Genomic DNA, 21733 nt, shown 5'->3' on the forward strand with positions numbered 1-21733 from the left:
CAACATTAAAACAGTAATGTATATAAAAGAAACATAAATGGTATTAAGAAACTATGAAAGTAAAATTAAATCCTGATACAATAATTGCAATAAAGGCATGCTAGTGTAGAATGCAAAGGCATAAATGCAGTATATTGCTAATAGCTGCTGGCAGGCAAAATGATACAACTTCAAAAGTCTGTTAAGAAATAGTCTGAGATGTATACTGCTGTGAGATGAGCTATGTGAAAATATTTATTGGTATGTATATAGGTGCTTGGCAGGTAGAGAGTAGAGGAACCATGGGATAAAGACACACTAACATTTTGTGGAAGAAACTTAAGAAATGTATTTATTTGCAATAGCAATTTAGGTGAGTGTGTGTATGTGTGTGTTTATATGTATAAGACAGGCTGAGTGTTAGTTTCATGCTGCTTAAACCATGGCAGATTAGGAATACCTAAAATTGTTATATTTTTGTGGGGGTCTCCTAAATTGACAAACAATAATAGGGCATTCATTTCAGATGAAATGAAGATATTGAGTTTATTCTTCAACCTAATGCCACTCGGTCTACTTACTTTTATGTTTCTCCTTTGGTGTGGTTGCATTTGTACTTTTATTGTACAAGTCTGATATGTCATAGTTTATCTAACACAACAATTTTCATTGTAAAATGTTCTTAAACTTTCTCTTTCTTGATTAAAAAAGTTCTTTGCAAATTCTGTTGTTTACATAAAATGCTTGCTGACTGTTTCGAGAAGAACTTATTGTAATTAATCAATAAATATACTTTAATTATTAGAGAAAATACTGATACTTCTTCACTGAATGCCAACATTTTCTTTCTTACAATTTTATGAAAGATGTGGACAGATAATTAAATGTGTGTAATATGAATTTCCACAGACTCACAGGCTGCATAGGTATTCAGAGAATGCCACGCACGCCCAGAATGCTATTTAGCAAAAACATCAAAAAGCTTCTTACAAATGTTGCATCAGCATTTTAATTTCTTCAGTAATAAGGTAAACAGAGCAGATAAGACACAATTTCTCTGAAACTCATCTCTACATAGGAAGAGATGGATATTCCATTTCAGATGAGGACGCATCCTCTGGTAGGAGTAATAGTATCTCTGATACTAATACAGGGAAAAACAATGCACAGTCTAACTGGAAAACTATAATCTGTAAGGCATTCTGGATCCTCTTCACTGAGGTGCAAGACTGAAACCAAACTTCAGTAAATCGATGAACTCTGATATCCAAAAGTGTCGATACAAACTATAGGACTACATGTCATAACAGAAGTACCTTTTTAACATGACCAGGATTTATACTTTGCATTTCTGATGGTACAGCCAGCATCAACAAATAATCATTCTCTCAAGGCTATGCAGAGGGGATTTTAAATACCCTAGAAGAAAAGAATAATCATGTTGTTTTAGAAGAGTGAGCAATTCAGACTCTTCTGACTGTTGTTTACTCAGAGTTGCTTGCAATGATTTAGGCCTTTGTTTCTAGAAATGTAATGTTGCTTTCCTAAAGAACTGAATGGTAAGGAGTAATTAGCTCACAATGGATGTATTTGGCTTTGATAAAATTCCCTCTGTCAGTCAGGATCACTTCTGTCATTTGTGAAAGTAAAGGAAAGGAACACAACAGAAAGGTGCCATCAGGAATGATTTAAGTGCAGCATGCTTTAACTGACATAAATACCAAAATGTGTCTTACAGTGCTGAGCATTAGTAATCTTCTCCATTAGTAAACACAGTGATTGTTTTAGAAAGTCTTATCCATGACTACAAATTCCCTTAACATCCTAGAAGCTTTCAAAGCTACACACAAATATTTGGAGTCCAGTGAATAAAAGCCTACCTTAAAGTCCACTAAGACTCCTCTTTCTGGCTCTTCTCCACCCACAAACTGAATAATTACCATTGCAAAGGCCTTAAGGTATTTTAGAGATGCTACTTTCCTGAAGATATACTGCTTGTTTTGGAGATATTTTTATGAGAGAAGAGGATTGTATCCTCTTTGCCAAAATTCTGACATAGATTTTAAAATGTATATCAAATAGTAATGTACATTGTAACAAGTAACACTTGGTAGAGATTGGTTTATTAGTTAAAGTACAATATCTAAAATAAAGTTTATGTTCAGCAAATAAAAAAAAGGAACAAAAATATTGTTATTGCTTAAATTATACTTATGGGTTTGTCAGTCCAGTTTTAAAGTCAGTTAATGAAATGCCAAAAGTCATTAATTTTTTTTTATAGTATTCCATCTCTAGCTAAGCTCCCTCACTTATTCAAAATTAGATGCTTGGTATTCCATTGTAACTAGGCTTCTAGTACTTCACAAAAAAATTCATAGGTAGGCTTTTTGAATTCCGCAATTAAATGTTATCGGTAAATCTCCCTGGTAATCCACAACTTCTTTTGGTTAAGATTTCATCAAGAATCTTTAGTCTTGGTCTTGAAAAATCCTTCTGTAAGTGAGACAAAGGTTTCCTATTGAAATGCCAGCATTTGTAACACCAAAAGCCAATGCACTGAAAAAAAATCACTAAAATGCATGACAAGATGAAATATCAAACATCGGCAATGTTCTTGGTATTTAATTTCTTCAAATTAATTATTTCTACAACATTTTTTGCAGTAAATGTGTTTTTTTTCCTTTGCCTTTTTCATGGCTGAAAAAGATCTTAATGTTGGTCAAGCTGTGTTGTCAGTTAGTCAATAAATCAGTGGGCTGCAAGGCTTCAAATGAAGTTAGACTTAATTGGGATCCAGCATGCAAAACAGATGAAGAACATGTGCAGTTACTATAGACCTCCTAGTAAATTAAGTTAATAATACTAACCACAAATTGTATTTGATGATCTATACTCCTGAGGATTTTCACTAGTTCAAGCTATAAGCTGCTAAACATTTGTCAAGAGAGCAGCAGTAGGTGACAGCTTCATCAGTCTCATTGGCGTCCAATGGGTTGTCATGCTGTCAGGCTTCATTCTTCAGTTACTCAGTTCATTTCTATAATCAGCACTGAGTAACACTGATAATAATCAGATATTTTATTTTATTTATTTATTTTATTTTACATTTGTTGACTGGGATAGTCCGACTGGATACATGTCCATTTTCAGTGGAGGCCTGGGGAGAAAAGCTCCAAGGTACAAACAGAAAAGACATTGGATAATACATTTGAAATACAGTTACAGATTTATGCTGTAAAATATGAAAAAGAAAACCTAAATTTCTATTTAATATCTGCTATTCTTTGTATTAACATTTCTGTTTTATAATTCGGAAGTACAGAGGGACAATTCTTTTGATAGTAATTTAAGCATATAATATTGCTGTCATGATGTCTAATAGTTATAATTAATCATACGAGTCTGAAGTCTGATAATCCATTCTGTTATTGCAACGGTGTTGGCATGAGTTTCAAATTAAAATTTGCATAAGACTTTTTATTCTGCATTCTACAGTTTATTTCACTCTACAGGTCAAAAATATTTTAATAAATTCCTTTTGGAAAAAAAACTGTGATGATTTCATCTTGAAGTAAAGTGTAAACAGTGATCTATTACTATTTTTATAATGTTCTACAATATACAAGTAGAATATGTAGAATAAGATTTGTTTGTGGTTAATAAGTGCTAGGAGAGTATAAATGACTTACTTAAATAGTGGGATGTATACTGGAGTATCTTCTGTGAGTAATCAATGTGTTATTTTTTTCTCTCTCATTCTCTAACATAAATTCACTCAGTCTAACATGTCTAAACATAATGTTGCTGTTTCTCTTTCTCCAAACAATACCCCTGCTTTTTGACAAATCTCTGCATTCCATGTAATGAAACATGGGTATGCACAACAGGCTCTCAGGGAGAGAAAAAATAATGATAGTCATAAATATGTTTCAAAAATAAGATACAAAAAACTACTAGCCTACTCAGTCCACCTCAGTATACATACTTGGAAAAACTAATGGGTATTGCTGGAAGAAGTGTATAATTTTGGTGCTTTGGCATACTTGGTGAGACTACTGAAGAGATCGTTGGGGGAATTGTTGCATTTTGGTGTCATTGAAGTACTTATGCATACTTGGCCAAACTACTGAAGAGATCGCTGAGGAAATGGTGTCGTTTTGGTGCTTATGCATATTTGGACAAACTACTAAAGGGATTACTGGGTGGGTAAATCATTTGGTGTCACTGAAGTCCTTGTACATACATGGACAAATTGCAGGAAGGGTCACTGGTAGAAATAATTAAATTTGAGTTATATAAGTGCTTGTACATACATAGTTCATGATTGCAAAGTAAATACAAAACATGCAGCAATGCTTTTAAGAATGGATGTGGATATGGTGCGCCTATGTGACTATGAATAGCAAAAGCCCTTCATTAGCATATGTCACTTTACACAATTTCTTATTTATAACTTATTATACTTAATTATCTTGCAGATATTCACAGGCATTGTGTATTACCATAAATGGCCTCTCTCACTTCCTAGCTATCTACACTCACTTACAAACATTGCAAATGACCCTAGCATGTCTGCGCAACAATTGTGATTTGATCACCACCCTTTGTGTTTTACAATTTGAGACTCTGTTTCATTTTGTCACATAAAAGTATGCCATCACTGACATAATTGTTATAGTTTATTTTTGGAGATACAGAGAAAAATCCATTTATTTCAAGAGCTCAAATGGTTGATGACTATTTTTTATCCTTTCATAATTTCAAAAAAAATGCTTTTTTCATAATGAATAGAATTCTAAGACATTTTATTTTTGTAGGTCAAATCGTGCATCAAATGAAGAACATCACTGACTTTATGAAGTTCTTTACTGACACTGAAGCTGACCATAAACCTATGCTAGTACTCCACAATGTGTCATTAATACAGTATTTATGTAGCAGCTGTCCTGTATAAATGGGGATGTAAAATAGTGTATGAAGACCAACATCAATGAAAAGATTCTACATAATCACATAAAATATTAAAATGTATTCCTTGATTGTCGGCATAATCAAAAGTATTATTTATTTATATTTTGTGGAAGGTTTTTATTACTATCTGTCTCTTGGGATTTAAGCTTGTTTATTTCCCTGTACCAAGTATTCCTATTACAGAGGTGAGAGCTGTCATGAGAGACTATAATCCAGACAGCCATATGAGTACTTTCTGCCTCTCCCATAACTATCTGTCTACATGCTGTGGAAGAGTGTGCCCCCTTAACATTGGCCAGATGAGCCTAACTTATCTCCAGATTTGGTCAATTAATCGAATAAGTAACTCCAGCAGGTAAAAATCCAGCCAGTTAAAATGAAAAAAAATATAACTAGCACCTGATAATCACAATACTACAATACTATTATCATGTAAATAGAAAGTTCATAAGCTTTCACACACTAACTGCTTCTTCCTATGATTGGATCATGAAGGCATCCTATCTGTCTGTCTCTGTGCATGGCTAGGGTGCCCTGTCCTTTCATCTAGCCAAGTCTAACTTTTTCACTAGTCAAGGACATGAAGGTAATTATTCATCTATCACTAGCTGACAGGTACCCCCACCAAGCAACAGCCCACATCATTAATGTCTGCAAGCAATGGATGCTTTTACTTCTAACAATAAATCTACACAACCCCATCTCCTAGTGGTCAATATAGCCATATTATTACCAGTCTCGAGTATCCTTTCTTGATGTGTCCTCCCCCATACATCCCGACTGCCCTTTCCCTGATGTGTGCTCCCCCATACTTCCCTTCTGAGAGATACAATGGCTGTCTAAGACAGCCAAGCCTACACCACTTCTATAGGTGTGGCCTTTGTACAATTGTTTATATTTGTCTTTGATAGTTAAAGAAGATTTGTCTATCTACTTTCATTCCATAGTTGTTGAGTAAAACTCTGAATTGTGGTGTCTGTTCATGATGTTGAGATAGGCTTCAGATGAGACTTGAAACTTGGATGGTTGGTTTTGGTTTCTAGGTGTGTTGTAGTCTCAATGTTTTTTTCACTGGAGTCAACACCACACTTAGGTACATGTCAGTGTGTGTGCGTATGTATGCACATTTATGTATAGATGTATATGTATCTATATATATATATATACATATATATATATATATAAAGACAGACAGCGAGCACTTTACATTGCGTGTGTGTAATGTACTTTATGCATGCACACTCATGTATCTGAGTACATCAATAATCATGACCAGTAATAACTAGAGAACTGTATCTTATCAACACAAATAGATTGGGCACACAACCAGTTAACCCCATAAGACTGCAAATCTCACTTGATTGAACAAACACTACACCTAACACCAAAATAAGTCAGCCATTTTACCACCAACAATCACCTCTTATAAGTACTGCTTTCTGTAAATAATTTTAGGACACTAGTAAACAGTATCAGCAAGTGTAACATGTTACTGACTTCCTTCTTAACAAACTCCACATCAGGAGATGTTCATTTCATCAAGTACTCTTTAAATTAAATAAAAATAAAACAACAAAAATATTAAAATGGGGAAGTCCACACTGGGGAGGTATACACTAACATCACAAAGAAAGGAACTATTGCACAAACCAGCTTTTTGCAATTTCAATAGATATATACACACTCAGATTTCAGGCACTGGCAATAATGCCATTCTAGCCTGTCCGCATGCCAAAACACTCATTCCCATAAGTTTCCAAGTTTATCTTAAAAATGTATAAAGTACTGCTTGCTTTAATATACTTTGGTAGTCTCTTCTACGCATCAACTATTCTCGCAAAGAATGCGTTACAAATCCCTCAATACTATACAATCTCTTACATAGGTTGTTTGATGATTCTCTACTACTCTGATAACCCCAACCATACCTCTCAACCTGGAAACATCAAAAATCTGGGCAAGGCTCATGAAAAATAGGTACAAATCTGTACACTGATTAACATAACATTTGCATATATAATAATGTAACCCCACCCACTCCAATGGAATTCTGGGATACCAACTTTCAAATGCAAACTGAAGAACAGACAGATATGGCACCAGAGTCCCCCTGTAGCCATTCCAATGTCCCATTACATGGCTATTTTGCCCAATTTACCATAAACACTATTGTGTGCATGCATACTGCTTTACTTCTACAATGATTATTTGGATTTGATTTTTACATTTTATAACACAATGCACAAACACTAATAGATATCTGAAACCAAATGAAAAGTTCCCAGGAGAACCAAATAAGGGCACCAAGACCTTATGGTACACGTAATCATTTTATGAAGACACCACACACACAAGAATAACGCTGTCTATACAGATCTGTTTTCAACTTCATCAGAAACAAACCCAAAATGAGGCTGAAACAATCATTTTATAGCTTTTCCATCTGAAATAATTAATAAATTAATTATCCAATAAAATATAATTGAAAAATTACTTGGGTAAAGAACAGTTTGTATAGAAGTCATTACATAAATAAAAAAACATAAATTCCGTATTCACCCCAGTGGTTAAATATATTTAATAAATAATATGTTAATATTATTAGACAAAGCCTTATTAACTGGCAGACAGCAGCTGTGCTACCTAAATATATTGCATAGACACTGGTCAAAATATGATTTATCATGCTAGTATTCACAGTATAAAGATAAACTACTGATTTTTAAATTCAGAACCGAAAGTCAAAAATAATTTTTTATATTTCTGCTATAATTAACTGACATTTCAATAGTCAAATACAGCAGCAAGAATCATTTATTTTTATTATTCATGATAAGAAAAACATATACAATGGCAACTACAAATCAGCAAATGGCTAAATAAAATGTTGATGCTTCTGAGTAGGATATCCAGTGGGCATTGTTTTGTACTACTGAGTTCCCAGACTAAGTACATAACTGTGTGGTAGGGAGGACCGTCTTCATTACTTTAGGAGCTTCTGCCATTTTAACATTCAGTGGGTCCTGTGACAATTAACAAGGCAATGGGCTCACAGCAGAAGTATTTGAATCTTTCTGATTATAGCAGGGTTAAAGGAGTGAGGAGCTTTAGGGTCCTTTGTAGTATTAACAACATTGTAAAGACTTTCCAACAAAGTTAAATGAAATGAGTGATTTCAACAGAGTTAACAATGTTAGAAAGTCTACCACATTTATCCAGTTCAAAAGCCCAAAGCGAAAATTATAAAATTAGTGCCTTAACAGAATGATCTGAAATGGGGACACCAAGCACCTTAATAGAGTCAACGGTTACAGCAAAACTGGTTTGGTGAGCCAACAACAACAGTAATAAAGAAACAAGGAAATCCTGGCAATATTATCAGAATAAATGAGGCTCAGAGCAGAATTAATGGAGTCAGAGAAGCTATAGCAGGGTAATGGAATTAGGGCCCTCGTAATAATTAACATATTTAGGTATGCATACCTGTTTTAGTGAAGAGAACCGAGTTAGCAGTACCATTTAGGTAAACAAACACAGGAGACTGAAACTATGAAACTTGAACACTTATCACTCTCGCAAGTCGCAACATCAGTGTGCACACAGACAGACAGATAGAGACACACACACACACACACACACACACACATGCACACCATTTGGTCGTTCCTGCATGCTCACACACTTACTTGTGTGCTGCTTTCCACACAAAGTTCAGTGCTGCCATCTGTTTATTCCTGCCTGCTCCGACATAATCCGTTCGGCTCCCCGACATATTAATAATCCAATCCATTCAGTTCTGCTGCTCCCACCGACAAAATAATCCATTCCGTTTAGCGCTACAATTCCCGCCTGCTTGCATTAGAGCTCTGCATGAATAACACTCCAAGGAGCTCAAATCTGATAGGCTGGTAGCCCTGACGGAGCTGACGTCATCGCGTACGTGATGACGTCAGCTCCGACAGTGCGAATATTAAAAAAACATTAAAAATACATAGAAAAAAACGGAAATGAAGGGGTGCCACTCGGGAATCGTGGCACCCCTTCATTTGAACCCTAAAACTCGGTAAAAACCGAGTAACTCGGTGCGGTTGAGAGGTCTGACCCCAACCATTCCCAGAGGCAGTTGACTCTTAAAGCCTTGTTTACCTGAATAAGGTCTCCTCTTGAATATCTACATGAGACACTATACAAGTTCAGATATTTTAATCTTTAAATGTTCACAACAGTGGATGCCCTTGGTCTATTTCAGCTGTATTATTTTATTTTTATTTTTATTATTTTATTTTTTCAATTAATGCATGTATTTCCATATTATTCCATTCTCTAGTTTGGGTCTAACGTAACTAGGAAGCAATGATTTTGTCATTTCTGTTTTCTAAAACATTATAAATCTGTCTATACAGCCTACAGTTTTAAAACCATCATTAATTGATTGGTTGCTATGAGAAGATAAACTCATAGCTGGATCTACCCTCATACCTGGGTCCTTAAAGGAATTTACAGTATCAATCACTGTGTGCTGTAATAAGTATTCTCCTTTCAATCTGTCTACCAATTCTCATGTGCTTAGTTTTTGATGTATTTATCTGCATATTACTCTCCTGTGTGTGCAATTAGTCAGTATAGTCAAGTTCTTTTTCAGACATGCCCTGTCTGTAACAGATATAATTTAATGTATCCATTTTCAGATCATCTGCATATAGACTGTGGAACACCTCAGTTGAAAAAAGATGGATTCAAAAGATAGAACCTAAAGTATGAGCTAGTGTGGTTGTTAAATGTTGTATTTATATTTAACATCTCAGAACTCACTTATGCTTTCAATTTGTTACCACTGTACCGCATACATTACTCACACATGCAAACACACACACACACACCCACCTATGTTTGTATGCACTTTTATTGGGTTGGAGTGTTGCTACATGAATGAGTTTCTCAATGACTGACAAAACTGCAAGGCATGATACCAGGTTCCATGATTTTATAGTAACAGATATTTCATATGTCACTCAGTTTAGACTCCTGCATATATTGTGCATCCATTTTTCACTATTTTTTTATCAGAGTTTTTATTTATCATCCATCTTTTCAGTGGGATGGATATAGTAATTGCACTGATGTTTACAAATGATCTAATTTGTGAGTGGTTTAATATATGTTTCTGATGTGACTTTTAATTTTCTTCGTATTAGACAAGATTTTGACGTTATTTTAGTAGTTCAGTGAGAATTGTGTTGGAATATATCAGTTGTATTTCTTATTTAGTTCACATGCTTAGAATCAGGTCTGCATTTTTCCTGTATCAGCATTTTCTGTTTGATCAATTGTCCATCTTTGTTTATTTATATATGAAAGCAGTAATATTAGCCACTACATAAGGCACACACATGCGAGTGCGGGCGCGTGCACACACACACACACACAAAGCACCTATATATGTTCACCAAAAAACTAAAGCAAGGAAAAAATTAAATTTGCACTAAGAAACAATGACCATAACAATATGGCAAAACAAACGAGGAAAAAAAACCCAGCACATATCCCTTTACACATTTCTATACATAAAATTAGACAGGTGCAACATAAGTACAGCTAAGGATATGTTCATGCATTAGAACAATTATAAATCTGAAGGATGCATATGCAACATCCATAGAATGCCAGTCAAATAGCGGTTGAAATGCTAATAAAATACAGAATCTACAGAAAATCAATCCCCCAAATGGAAAAGCTCCACCTTAATTCTAAAAGACAACTATGAAAAAAATCTAAACCAGATCAATAGGCAAAAAAGACCAAATCTTGAGTTGAACCAGATGATACATGTTCAACAAGTGCCCTGGCCAAGGGTGGTGCTGTCAAAGGGGGAAGTGGGAGAAGCATCTTGATTATCAGTTGTTGCCCCCCCCCCCTCCGGAAGGGAGTATGGTTGCTGTACTTTGAGGACCATGCTTGCAGTAGTGGTGCACTACATAACTGTCCATTACAATCAGTAACAAACAGCTGGAGAAGTCACAGCCACTGCAAGGAGAATGCTTAGGCTTATAAATAGTGTTATAAATTCAGTATATCTAGTCCCACTTAAATTCTATTCAAACTAGGGTAGGCATATCAAATGTGTCATCCATAAAGAAGTGCTTATGTATTGGAACTTGTATTCCTGTTAGTCTGATCAGCAAGCTCTTTTTAAGTGAATGTATATAATGGGGTTGGTATACAATAAACTCTCACTTGCCTAATTCTAAAGGAGGTGGTTAGAGACAAAGTCCTCCCCCTCACAATAGTCTTCAGAAATGTGTAGCTGTGACACAGCATGACTTAGGAAGTTTATTTATGTTTTGCGGGGATACCTAAGGAAACATAATGCCCAAAACACCTGCCTCTCCCAAAGTACTATGGTACTGGTCTTATTGCCATCTCTCTCTTCCTAAAAGTACACATGATGCTAGCAGGCTGTTACAAAACATGAGGGAATGTATGGCAGCAGAGGTGGAGGCCTGAGAAAGAATTGTTCTCAATAAAGGAAAACATTCAAATAAAATGCCAGTTTTACTTACTAAATTAAGTGAATATACTAAACCTTTTATGTAAAAGCCTTGTACTTAAGAAGACCAGAACTATCCCTTGTGTGGTGGTGGATAATGGTATTGAGTAGTAATGAAAATATGCCACCAGTCATTAGCAGATTGTTTTGTAGTGGTTTTGCAGAGAACTGTTAATAACTGTTCCTACAAGCTGGAGATTCTGTGAACTGAATAAATTCAATCTCTACAACTGGCCAAAGTTTTATGAGCCCTGACATTTGTTTCATGTGTCAACCCTACAGCAAGATTGCAATTGTGTGAACATTTTTCTCAACCTTGCATTTTATTTCTGTTTTCCTCATAGCTGGGTGATTGTGGAGCTGTTATATACAAAGAGAGATGAGAAGTCAAGGTTTGTGTGTGTTTGTGTATGGAGGGGGGGGGGGGGCTACCTCCTTGCAAATACAAATGCTTCAGTTTAGGCAATTGTGCTTCAACATCTTTGGCTCATCCAATTTGCTTTTGGGAGATTATTTCGGACTTTCATCATGGACCCGTACATCAGCATACAGTGCTGTACTACACCTCTCCACTCACTACTCTCATTCAAAATTAATTATAATAAGATCTGGATAAGAGCAATGCACATAGTCTGCAGTACCCACTGTATAATCAGCGTCTGCTTTTTCAAAATTACAATACAGGCAATCTTAATTAACCAGATTTTGGTAAAACCTCTGCTGTATCTGGAACATTAAGTTACTGTTGGAAAAAATGTCAGCTATGGTGAACTTGCGTGTGTCATCATCTCCATTTCTGCAAAGTGTTTCAATAAACACAAAGAAAGAGTTCTATTCAAATATTTTTCTGATACTTTAAGACACTTTTAATGGTAATGTATTTTCACACAGGAAGAAATATCATTGCTTCATTTCTTTGGTTAAAAAGAGTTGTAGTTAAAAATCATACCTTTCAACTATCCAGATTTATGGCTCATAATTTTGGTCTGTTCTTCATAACATCTGTGTTTTTTGGAAAAATCACTGAGGATTGATGTCAGCAAATGAAGACATACATTTGAGTTTCAAACCTCATGTCCTTCAAAAAAATGCTTGCTAACATGAACCTTGTTTATTCTAACAACTTTCTAAGTCTATAAGAAAAACATTTAAACTTTGTCTCTATTTTGGGGCTGTTATTTTAGGCTTTGTCCAGGTTTTCTGTGCTAAGAAGAGGAGAGTCATGGTTCTTGCAGTGGCTATTTTTTAATATTGGTGAATTTCATTCTTTTAGACTATTCCTTTTTTCAAAATTCTCCTAGATTATTTCACTTTTTTTATCTTGTGGCAACTGTGCTGAAATAAGAACAAAAATGATATACATTATTTCCATTATTTATGCATCAGTTTCCATTTCCAAATATAAACGGTCTGATTCTTAGAAACAATACTGTTCATTCCCATACTAATTAGTGTTGATCTAACATTCTAAAATCTATTACATATTAGTAATTAAGTTCTTGGTAGCAAGTTTATGGTGACCTGCAGAGCAGAGCAGTCTGTGATTTCAGAAATGTTAATGTCTACCTGGCTGCCGATAATTTAATATTTACTTAAATGAGTATATCTGTGAGGATACTGATAATTTCTGTGGCTGTAACATAGTTTTGACAAAAAATTTTCTTTTGCAGTAAGAAATTACTTTATAAAGAATGTCAGACTCACACACTTTTTTTTTTGAAAATGTGCGTGGTGGCAAAGTCAAGGACTGGAAGTGCTACCAACAAGCAGCACGGCTGTAGCCTGTATCATTTTCAGATGCAAGAGTTCAGAAAAAATAGTCTGATTAAGTACAGATCCAGCTGAAGTTTTCTTTGAAGAGAATAATATCACATTCACAAATCTGCTGGGATCTCATCCCTGGCATGGAATGACTTATCTTGTTATTGAATACCTGCCTTCCCAACATAAACAGATGGATGACTGCCAGTTGACTATAGTATAATCCATTTAAGAAGGATGTTATGGAATAGAGCTTGATTTGTTGTGACTACCGGTCTGCTCTATAGTCTTTTTGAAATATTAGACTGAGTGGAGATTGGGAAGGGTCTGACAGGCAAGAACCATGTCTATAAATGAGTAATCAAGGCATTTTGTGAAAGGGACTCAACCTTAAAAAAACAGTTGCCCTTCATTGTCAGTTGTGCATTAGCATTACACCTTCTGAGTATTTCTTCCAACTGATACCCCTAAGTTTTCTTACTAGGCCATGGCTTTGCAGACTTGTTTTGGGTTACCCTGGCACCCTTTTTTTAGGATCCCTTGAGGTTAATACTTGGTACATCAGTGTGTTATATTTTCAGACAAGTATACCCAGACAAAAAGATATCCTTTGTTCTCCACATCCCCACTGGCTACCAGGAATCTTGTGAAACACTTTCAAATAAGAAGGCTTTGTCTTCAAAGTCATACATGGTCAGTTCCAGCAGAGTTCACTTCATCACAGAATGATTTTTGGGTCCCTGAAGTATTGGCAAAGAGTCAGGCTTAATTTCTTGGTCCTCGCCCTCTGGAATTCTGCACTTCATGTTAAGATGGCAATGGGAACAGCAAAATATTCCATAGTTTCAAGCCTACTTTGAAGCCATTATACTTATGCAATCTGTTGCTCTGATTCAATTATGTAGTTATCAAGTTTTAAGTGAGAAGTATATGTTTGCTGCCATAATATTATAGCTCAAAAAGTTCACTTAAGAAGACCAGAACTATCCCTTGTGTGGTGGTGGATAATGGTATTGAGTAGTAATGAAAATATGCCACCAGTCATTAGCAGATTGTTTTGTAGTGGTTTTGCAGAGAACTGTTAATAACTGTTCCTGCAAGCTAGAGATTCTGTGATCTGAATAAATTCAATCTCTACAACTGGCCAAAGTTTTATGAGCCCTGACATTTGTTTCATGTGTCAACCCTACAGCAAGATTGCAATTGTGTGAACATTTTTCTCAACCTTGCATTTTATTTCTGTTTTCCTCATAGCTGGGTGATTGTGGAGCTGTTATATACAAAGAGAGATGAGAAGTCAAGGTTTGTGTGTGTTTGTGTATGGAGGGGGGGTCTACCTCCTTGCAAATACAAATGCTTCAGTTTAGGCAATTGTGCTTCAACATCTTTGGCTCATCCAATTTGCTTTTGGGAGATTATTTTGGACTTTCATCATGGACCTGTACATCAGCATACAGTGCTGTACTACACCTCTCCACTCACTACTCTCATTCAAAATTAATTATAATAAGATCTGGATAAGAGCAATGCACATAGTCTGCAGTACCCACTGTATAATCAGCGTCTGTTTTTTTCAAAATTACAATACAGGCAATCTTAATTAACCAGATTTTGGTAAAACCTCTGCTGTATCTGGAACATTAAGTTACTGTTGGAAAAAATGTCAGCTATGGTGAACTTGCTTGTGTCATCATCTCCATTTCTGCAAAGTGTTTCAATAAACACAAAAAAAGAGTTCTATTCAAATATTTTTCTGATACTTTAAGACACTTTTAATGGTAATGTATTTTCACACAGGAAGAAATATCATTGCTTCATTTCTTTGGTTAAAAAGAGTTGTAGTTAAAAATCATACCTTTCAACTATCCAGATTTATGGCTCATAATTTTGGTCTGTTCTTCATAACATCTGTGTTTTTTGGAAAAATCACTGAGGATTGATGTCAGCAAATGAAGACATACATTTGAGTTTCAAACCTCATGTCCTTCAAAAAATGCTTGCTAACATGAACCTTGTTTATTCTAACAACTTTCTAAGTCTATAAGAAAAACATTTAAACTTTGTCTCTATTTTGGGGCTGTTATTTTAGGCTTTGCCCAGGTTTTCTGTGCTAAGAAGGGGAGAGTCATGGTTCTTGCAGTGGCTATTTTTTAATATTGGTGAATTTCATTCTTTTAGACTATTCCTTTTTTCAAAATTCTCCTAGATTATTTCACTTTTTTTATCTTGTGGCAACTGTGCTGAAATAAGAACAAAAATGATATACATTATTTCCATTATTTATGCATCAGTTTCCATTTCCAAATATAAACGGTCTGATTCTTAGAAACAATACTGTTCATTCCCATACTAATTAGTGTTGATCTAACATTCTAAAATCTATTACATATTAGTAATTAAGTTCTTGGTAGCAAGTTTATGGTGACCTGCAGAGCAGAGCAGTCTGTGATTTCAGAAATGTTAATGTCTACCTGGCTGCCGATAATTTAATATTTACTTAAATTAGTATATCTGTGAGGATACTGATAATTTCTGTGGCTGTAACATAGTTTTGACAAAAAATTTTCTTTTGCAGTAAGAAATTACTTTATGAAGAATGTCAGACTCACACACTTTTTTTTTTGAAAATGTGCGTGGTGGCAAAGTCAAGGACTGGAAGTGCTACCAACAAGCAGCACGGCTGTAGCCTGTATCATTTTCAGATGCAAGAGTTCAGAAAAAATAGTCTGATTAAGTACAGATCTAGCTGAAGTTTTCTTTGAAGAGAATAATATCACATTCACAAATCTGCTGGGATCTCATCCCTGGCATGGAATGACTTATCTTGCTATTGAATACCTGCCTTCCCAACATAAACAGATGGATGACTGCCAGTTGACTATAGTATAATCCATTTAAGAAGGATGTTATGGAATAGAGCTTGATTTGTTGTGACTACCGGTCTGCTCTATAGTCTTTTTGAAATATTAGACTGAGTGGAGATTGGGAAGGGTCTGACAGGCAAGAACCATGTCTATAAATGAGTAATCAAGGCATTTTTGTGAAAGGGACTCAACCTTAAAAAAACAGTTGCCCTTCATTGTCAGTTGTGCATTAGCATTACACCTTCTGAGTATTTCTTCCAACTGATACCCCTAAGTTTTCTTACTAGGCCATGGCTTTGCAGACTTGTTTTGGGTTACCCTGGCACCCTTTTTTTAGGATCCCTTGAGGTTAATACTTGGTACATCAGTGTGTTATATTTTCAGACAAGTATACCCAGACAAAAAGATATCCTTTGTTCTCCACATCCCCACTGGCTACCAGGAATCTTGTGAAACACTTTCAAATAAGAAGGCTTTGTCTTCAAACTCCTACATGGTCAGTTCCAGCAGAGTTCACTTCATCGCAGAATGATTTTTGGGTCCCTGAAGTATTGGCAAAGAGTCAGGCTTAATTTCTTGGTCCTCGCCCTCTGGAATTCTGCACTTCATGTTAAGATGGCAATGGGAACAGCAAAATATTCCATAGTTTCAAGCTTACTTTGAAGGCTCATGTAGTCATTTTTGCTGTTCTTAATATTTATGCAACCTAGATAAATTGATTTCTATAACTGTATTCAATTACTGTTGTATATATTTCTGTTATGCAAGTTTTAAGTGAGAGTATATCTTCAAGTTTCTGGATTTTACAAAAATCATTTCAGTGTTAAGAATTGTGCAGTAAATATTTTTACTTTGCTTTTGTTACCTGCCCATATATATTATAGCTCAAAATCTGTCCCCCAGATTCACGAATCCTCCATGTAAGACTAAATAAGTCTTACTCGAAGGCTGCAGTAGAACGGTATGATGTTAGCGTGCCATGAATATTCATGAGGGCATGCTGACTCAACCGCAAGTCTAACACAGACCATGTAGGAAAGCAGGGGGCGTGTCCGACTGCCGAGCAATCTAAATGTCAATGCCCCTGCAAGGGTTCAAAAAGAAAAATATAAACACAGAAGAGTGAGTCCGCTCAAATGTCCATGCACCCAACACCACACTCCCTGACATTATAAACCCCCATCACAGTTATAAAAAACAAAACATTAATTTTATTTTTTTTTTATACCCGAAATAGCTGCCCATATTTGCGCGTGTGCCCATTGCTTAGCTGCAGTTAGCAATTCCGACATGGAAGAGCATAAGAAAGAATGTTTATGCAAATCACACCAAGTAGCAATAGCGTAATGGTAGAGCGTTCACACAAAGAAGAGGCATTCATGGTTCGAGTCCCACCACTTCCCTACTTATTTATGTTTTAAATCAGTATATGAAATAATACCTGCCATATATGATTAAAATATTACTAAAAAGCAGTGAAATGGCCGATGTATCAGTGAACAAAATATATATTTTTAAAGGATCCTGATATATAATTGCCCGCAGTTAAGCAGCACTTTACCCAGCACAATATAGGTGCCCGTAGTTCGGCAGGGCTTTACCCAGCGCAATAAAGTTGCCCATAGTTAAATAGCGCTTTACCCAGTGCAATCAGTTTGTGCAGACGTGCGCGCCATGCCAACCAGCACACCATAGGGCAACGTGGAGCAACATAGAGCAAAGTTGCTTAAACACAGCCACACCCCTAGCCTGTCTGGTATTAAAATAAAATGAATGACAAGGTTCAAAACCAGGACTCTCTGCACCATAATCAAAGTACTGAACCACTAAGCCATGACAGCTTAGGAGAAGCAGCCACTGTTAACATACATATACTTAGAAATGGTAGATTAACCATTACTAAGCAGGTCTGCAGTCAGCCAAGAATTTTCAAAAATGGCCATTCACAAAAAAGTGCGGGAAATGTGGCATATTTAAGCCCCATAGGCCAAATTACTCGTCATAACTGATTGTAGCTCACATCTGCAGTTAGAATGGCTGGTACTGGAGAGGGTACACACTTCCGAGTGCAACGTTGGGGCATCGAGGAGTCGAAATACATAGTTTGGCTCATTGTCCACCGTCATGAGTCAAGACTCCTGCAGGGCCAGTTCCAAGGGATGGAGTACAAGGCAGAGGCTTGGAACCGGTTAGCTCATGACCTCACCAGTGTCACAGGCATTCCTCAGACTGGTGAGCAGGTCTGTCACCACCATGCAGACCTGAAGAGACGGAAGCAGGACCTACTGAACCAATGGATACAGGAGAACCGTGGGATGCAAGATGCCCCACAACTGAGTAGGTAGCCATGGAATGCAGTATGTAAGAATTGATAATTGATTCTGTATAATGGATAGGTATGTCTCAATATCCCTTCATTTACTTCACCGCTGCAGGTGACCATGCTGCGAACCAGCAAGCCTATGCAGTTAGGCTGCTAAGGCTGCACCACCAGGCAGGTTAGTGATTATTCTGCATGTATTGTTATATAAAATAGGGGAGAGAGCATGAAAGAAAGTGTTGTAGTCCAATAATACAGCCATAAAATGCCCTGAATAAGTCCTCTGCATGTACTGTCATATAAAAAAGTCAGAGAGCCAGAAAAAGAGTGCAGTAACCCATTAAGAAAGGTAAAATATACCTGGAATAATATCTCTGCAGGTACTGTCATATAAAATAAGTGAGCGAGCCTGAAAAAGAGTGTTCTAACTTATTAATAAAGGTATGATATGTTCTGAATATGTCTTCCATATGCACTGTGATATCAAATAAAGGAGAGAGCCTGTGGAAAAGTGTGTAATGCAATTAATAAAGGTATACAACCTGGAATGTGTCTGTGTCACTTACTTTGAAATGTTGTTGTACCCTTGCATTATACAAATAATACTGTTTAAATAATTGCTGGCAACCCACAGTTGGGCAGTCCCATCAAAAGTGGGTGATGGAAGTGCTAGTATCTGTGAAGCATATATACAGTCCTCAACAGTCAGTGACTGGCTGACATGCATAAGTAAATCTGGCACACGAGTAGCTTGTTAATTTGTTCCCCAGAAATGTGAGTGTGCTACAAGAAATGCAGGGTTCTGTACAAATTGAACTGAAAATGTCATGTGAACAAATCCAGATATGTAGATAAAGAAATATAAATAAAAGCAAGCATTTGACAACCACATGGCCAACACCTGCAGCAACTGGAAAGACCCCAAAATGCCATATGCAAAGAAACTCCAGCTCTACTCCGGAATTAATGGACATGTTGCACCTCAGAAAATCGCACTGAAATAAATAGGACATGCTGGAGGACAGATTCATAACCCAGGCTCCTTCACTCTGGAATAAAATCCCAGTCCAGGTTAGGCAGAGTCCCACATTGACTCTCTTCAAGAGGAATCTTGATGAGTGGATGGGACTATCACTTCTGTGTCACTGTTAGACAGAGGCACAGTATACTAACCTCAAAAAGGCATAGCAAAATTAATTTAAAATATGGGTGGCGACACAAAACACAACTAGGGCCTATAAATGCCCTAGTGCAGATAGCCTAGTATGAACCTATGAACCTATGAACCTAAATATGTACCAGTAACATCTGCATCTTGGACAGTTAGTATGTCAGATATAGGACAGGTATATAATGAACTAGCCAAACCGATTACATAACCTAAAGCATGTTGGTAAGTGTAATAATACATGTAGAGGATATACACCTGCAGTCACTAGGAATGTAGTGTAGACTAAAAGTACTTATAAGATGTTAATTGAGGTTTCTTTCTACACCCTACTGTAAGTGCATAAAGCATGCAATTCAACACCTCAATGGGTATGTGTAATCTCAAACATTTGTTGGGACATATGTCCTATTGTTCTATAAATATCTGCATTCACTTTGATGCATGTGCCCTGTTCAAACACCACAATCATGGTGGCCTGTTGCTACCAATCATCCCTGCATGCTGTTGGAATGTCCACTGTCGTTTAATATATGCATGTGTTATGCTTGCTGTTCAACTGTTGGAACCTTGGTGTATTTGGTTAATGGGATTATTACTGCATGCTGTTACAACTAATCTTGAATGCTGTTGTTTATGTTGTAATTAAACACACCTAATCACAGAACATATGGGAAGGCTGGTCCCAGTGGCCCCACTTGTCCCTCCTCAGCTGGCGAGTGCACCTGGCACCAGCAGGTCCGGTGCCCAGCCCGGGCTCCCCTCCTCCATTGGTCTTGTGCCACCTTCAGGTGGAAGCGCTGCAGGGGATGGGGCTTGTCCCCCCCATGCAAGCGTGAGCGGAGAAGGGCCACCTGTCACCCTTTGAAGGGTCCAGGTTGTGGTGCGTAGTGAGATCCAGCGTTCAGTCACTGATCTCCTATGCCAGCTCGAGGCGAGAGTGGCATCTCACGAGTGACCCTGCCCATCCTACGCAGCCCCCAAAACAGCCACCCTCAGGGCTGTGAAGGTGCAGTGGTGACTGCCCATGGGTGGGGATCTCAGTTCCACTGTTACCATCTGTGGGCTCATAGACTTGCGATTTCCAAACATCCGTCCCAGTCAATTGTGTTCACCCACCCCATGTGTCATACACCACCCCTGTATGTGTCTTGTTTGTCTTGTCTGTTTACCTCCCCAACCTACCTCCCCAGACATACCTTCTTCCTCTACCTCACTTTCCACTCTCACCTAAAAAAAAAAATAAAAAAAAGGGCAATCTGTACCCACAAAAAAATTATGCTCCATACATAGCTGCCCATTTCGCATACATGTCCGCTGGACATGTAAACTGATAATTATAATTGGCAGTACAACATACTTTGTTGTCCTCACCCCTCTCCCAGGGGTGGAAGGTTTCAAATTTCACTCCAAATTTATTGCATATGCACAGCTGTTGCTGGTAAAGAAATGGGCAGCTATGGACCTTCCCTACACCCGTCCTGCACATCTCAATCTTGTTTACCTACTGTCTGTCCCTCTTTGTGCCCCCTTTTTCACCACTTTCCTATCTCCCCATTTTCTTTTCTTTCAAAGAAATTACCGTGGGGGTTAGCGGGAGTAAGCACTTTTAATCAGTACTTAGCAGGTTTAAGCGAGTGTGCACATGTGTGCGCTTAGCTAAGCATCGGGCAAACCCATGCAAACCCGCTTACAACTGCTTAAAAGTGCCTTAATCACTCTATGTCAGGGCCCTTGTTCTGCTCAGCAGCCAAAGAAACAACCTCTGCTAGTCTCGACCCCCAGACCATTGACACAATGGACTGCATGAATTACCACTAAGCCACAGCAGATAAATGAATAGCTTGGTGCTGAAATAAATATATCATGCATTACAATGAGGGAATGTAAATGGAAGTTAGGAATGGCATAACACAAATCCTGTTCTGTGGATCTTTACCAGCAGTTGTTGTGGAATTGCATGACATGACTGTGAAAAGAGAACCAGCCATTCTAGCAGGGAATAATGTTACAGTAGCACCTTACAAACACCACACAGTATCAGACCAGGATAAACACTGGCAAAGTTGAATAGGGCAGAGGCCAGACTCCCCAACTGTGACTGCTTTACAGGGATGTCCCTG

The sequence above is a fragment of the Protopterus annectens genome, chromosome 7.part0, assembly GCF_019279795.1.
Source record: "Protopterus annectens isolate FY-2018-M chromosome 7.part0, PAN1.0, whole genome shotgun sequence".
NCBI classification, from domain to species: domain Eukaryota; kingdom Metazoa; phylum Chordata; order Ceratodontiformes; family Protopteridae; genus Protopterus; species Protopterus annectens.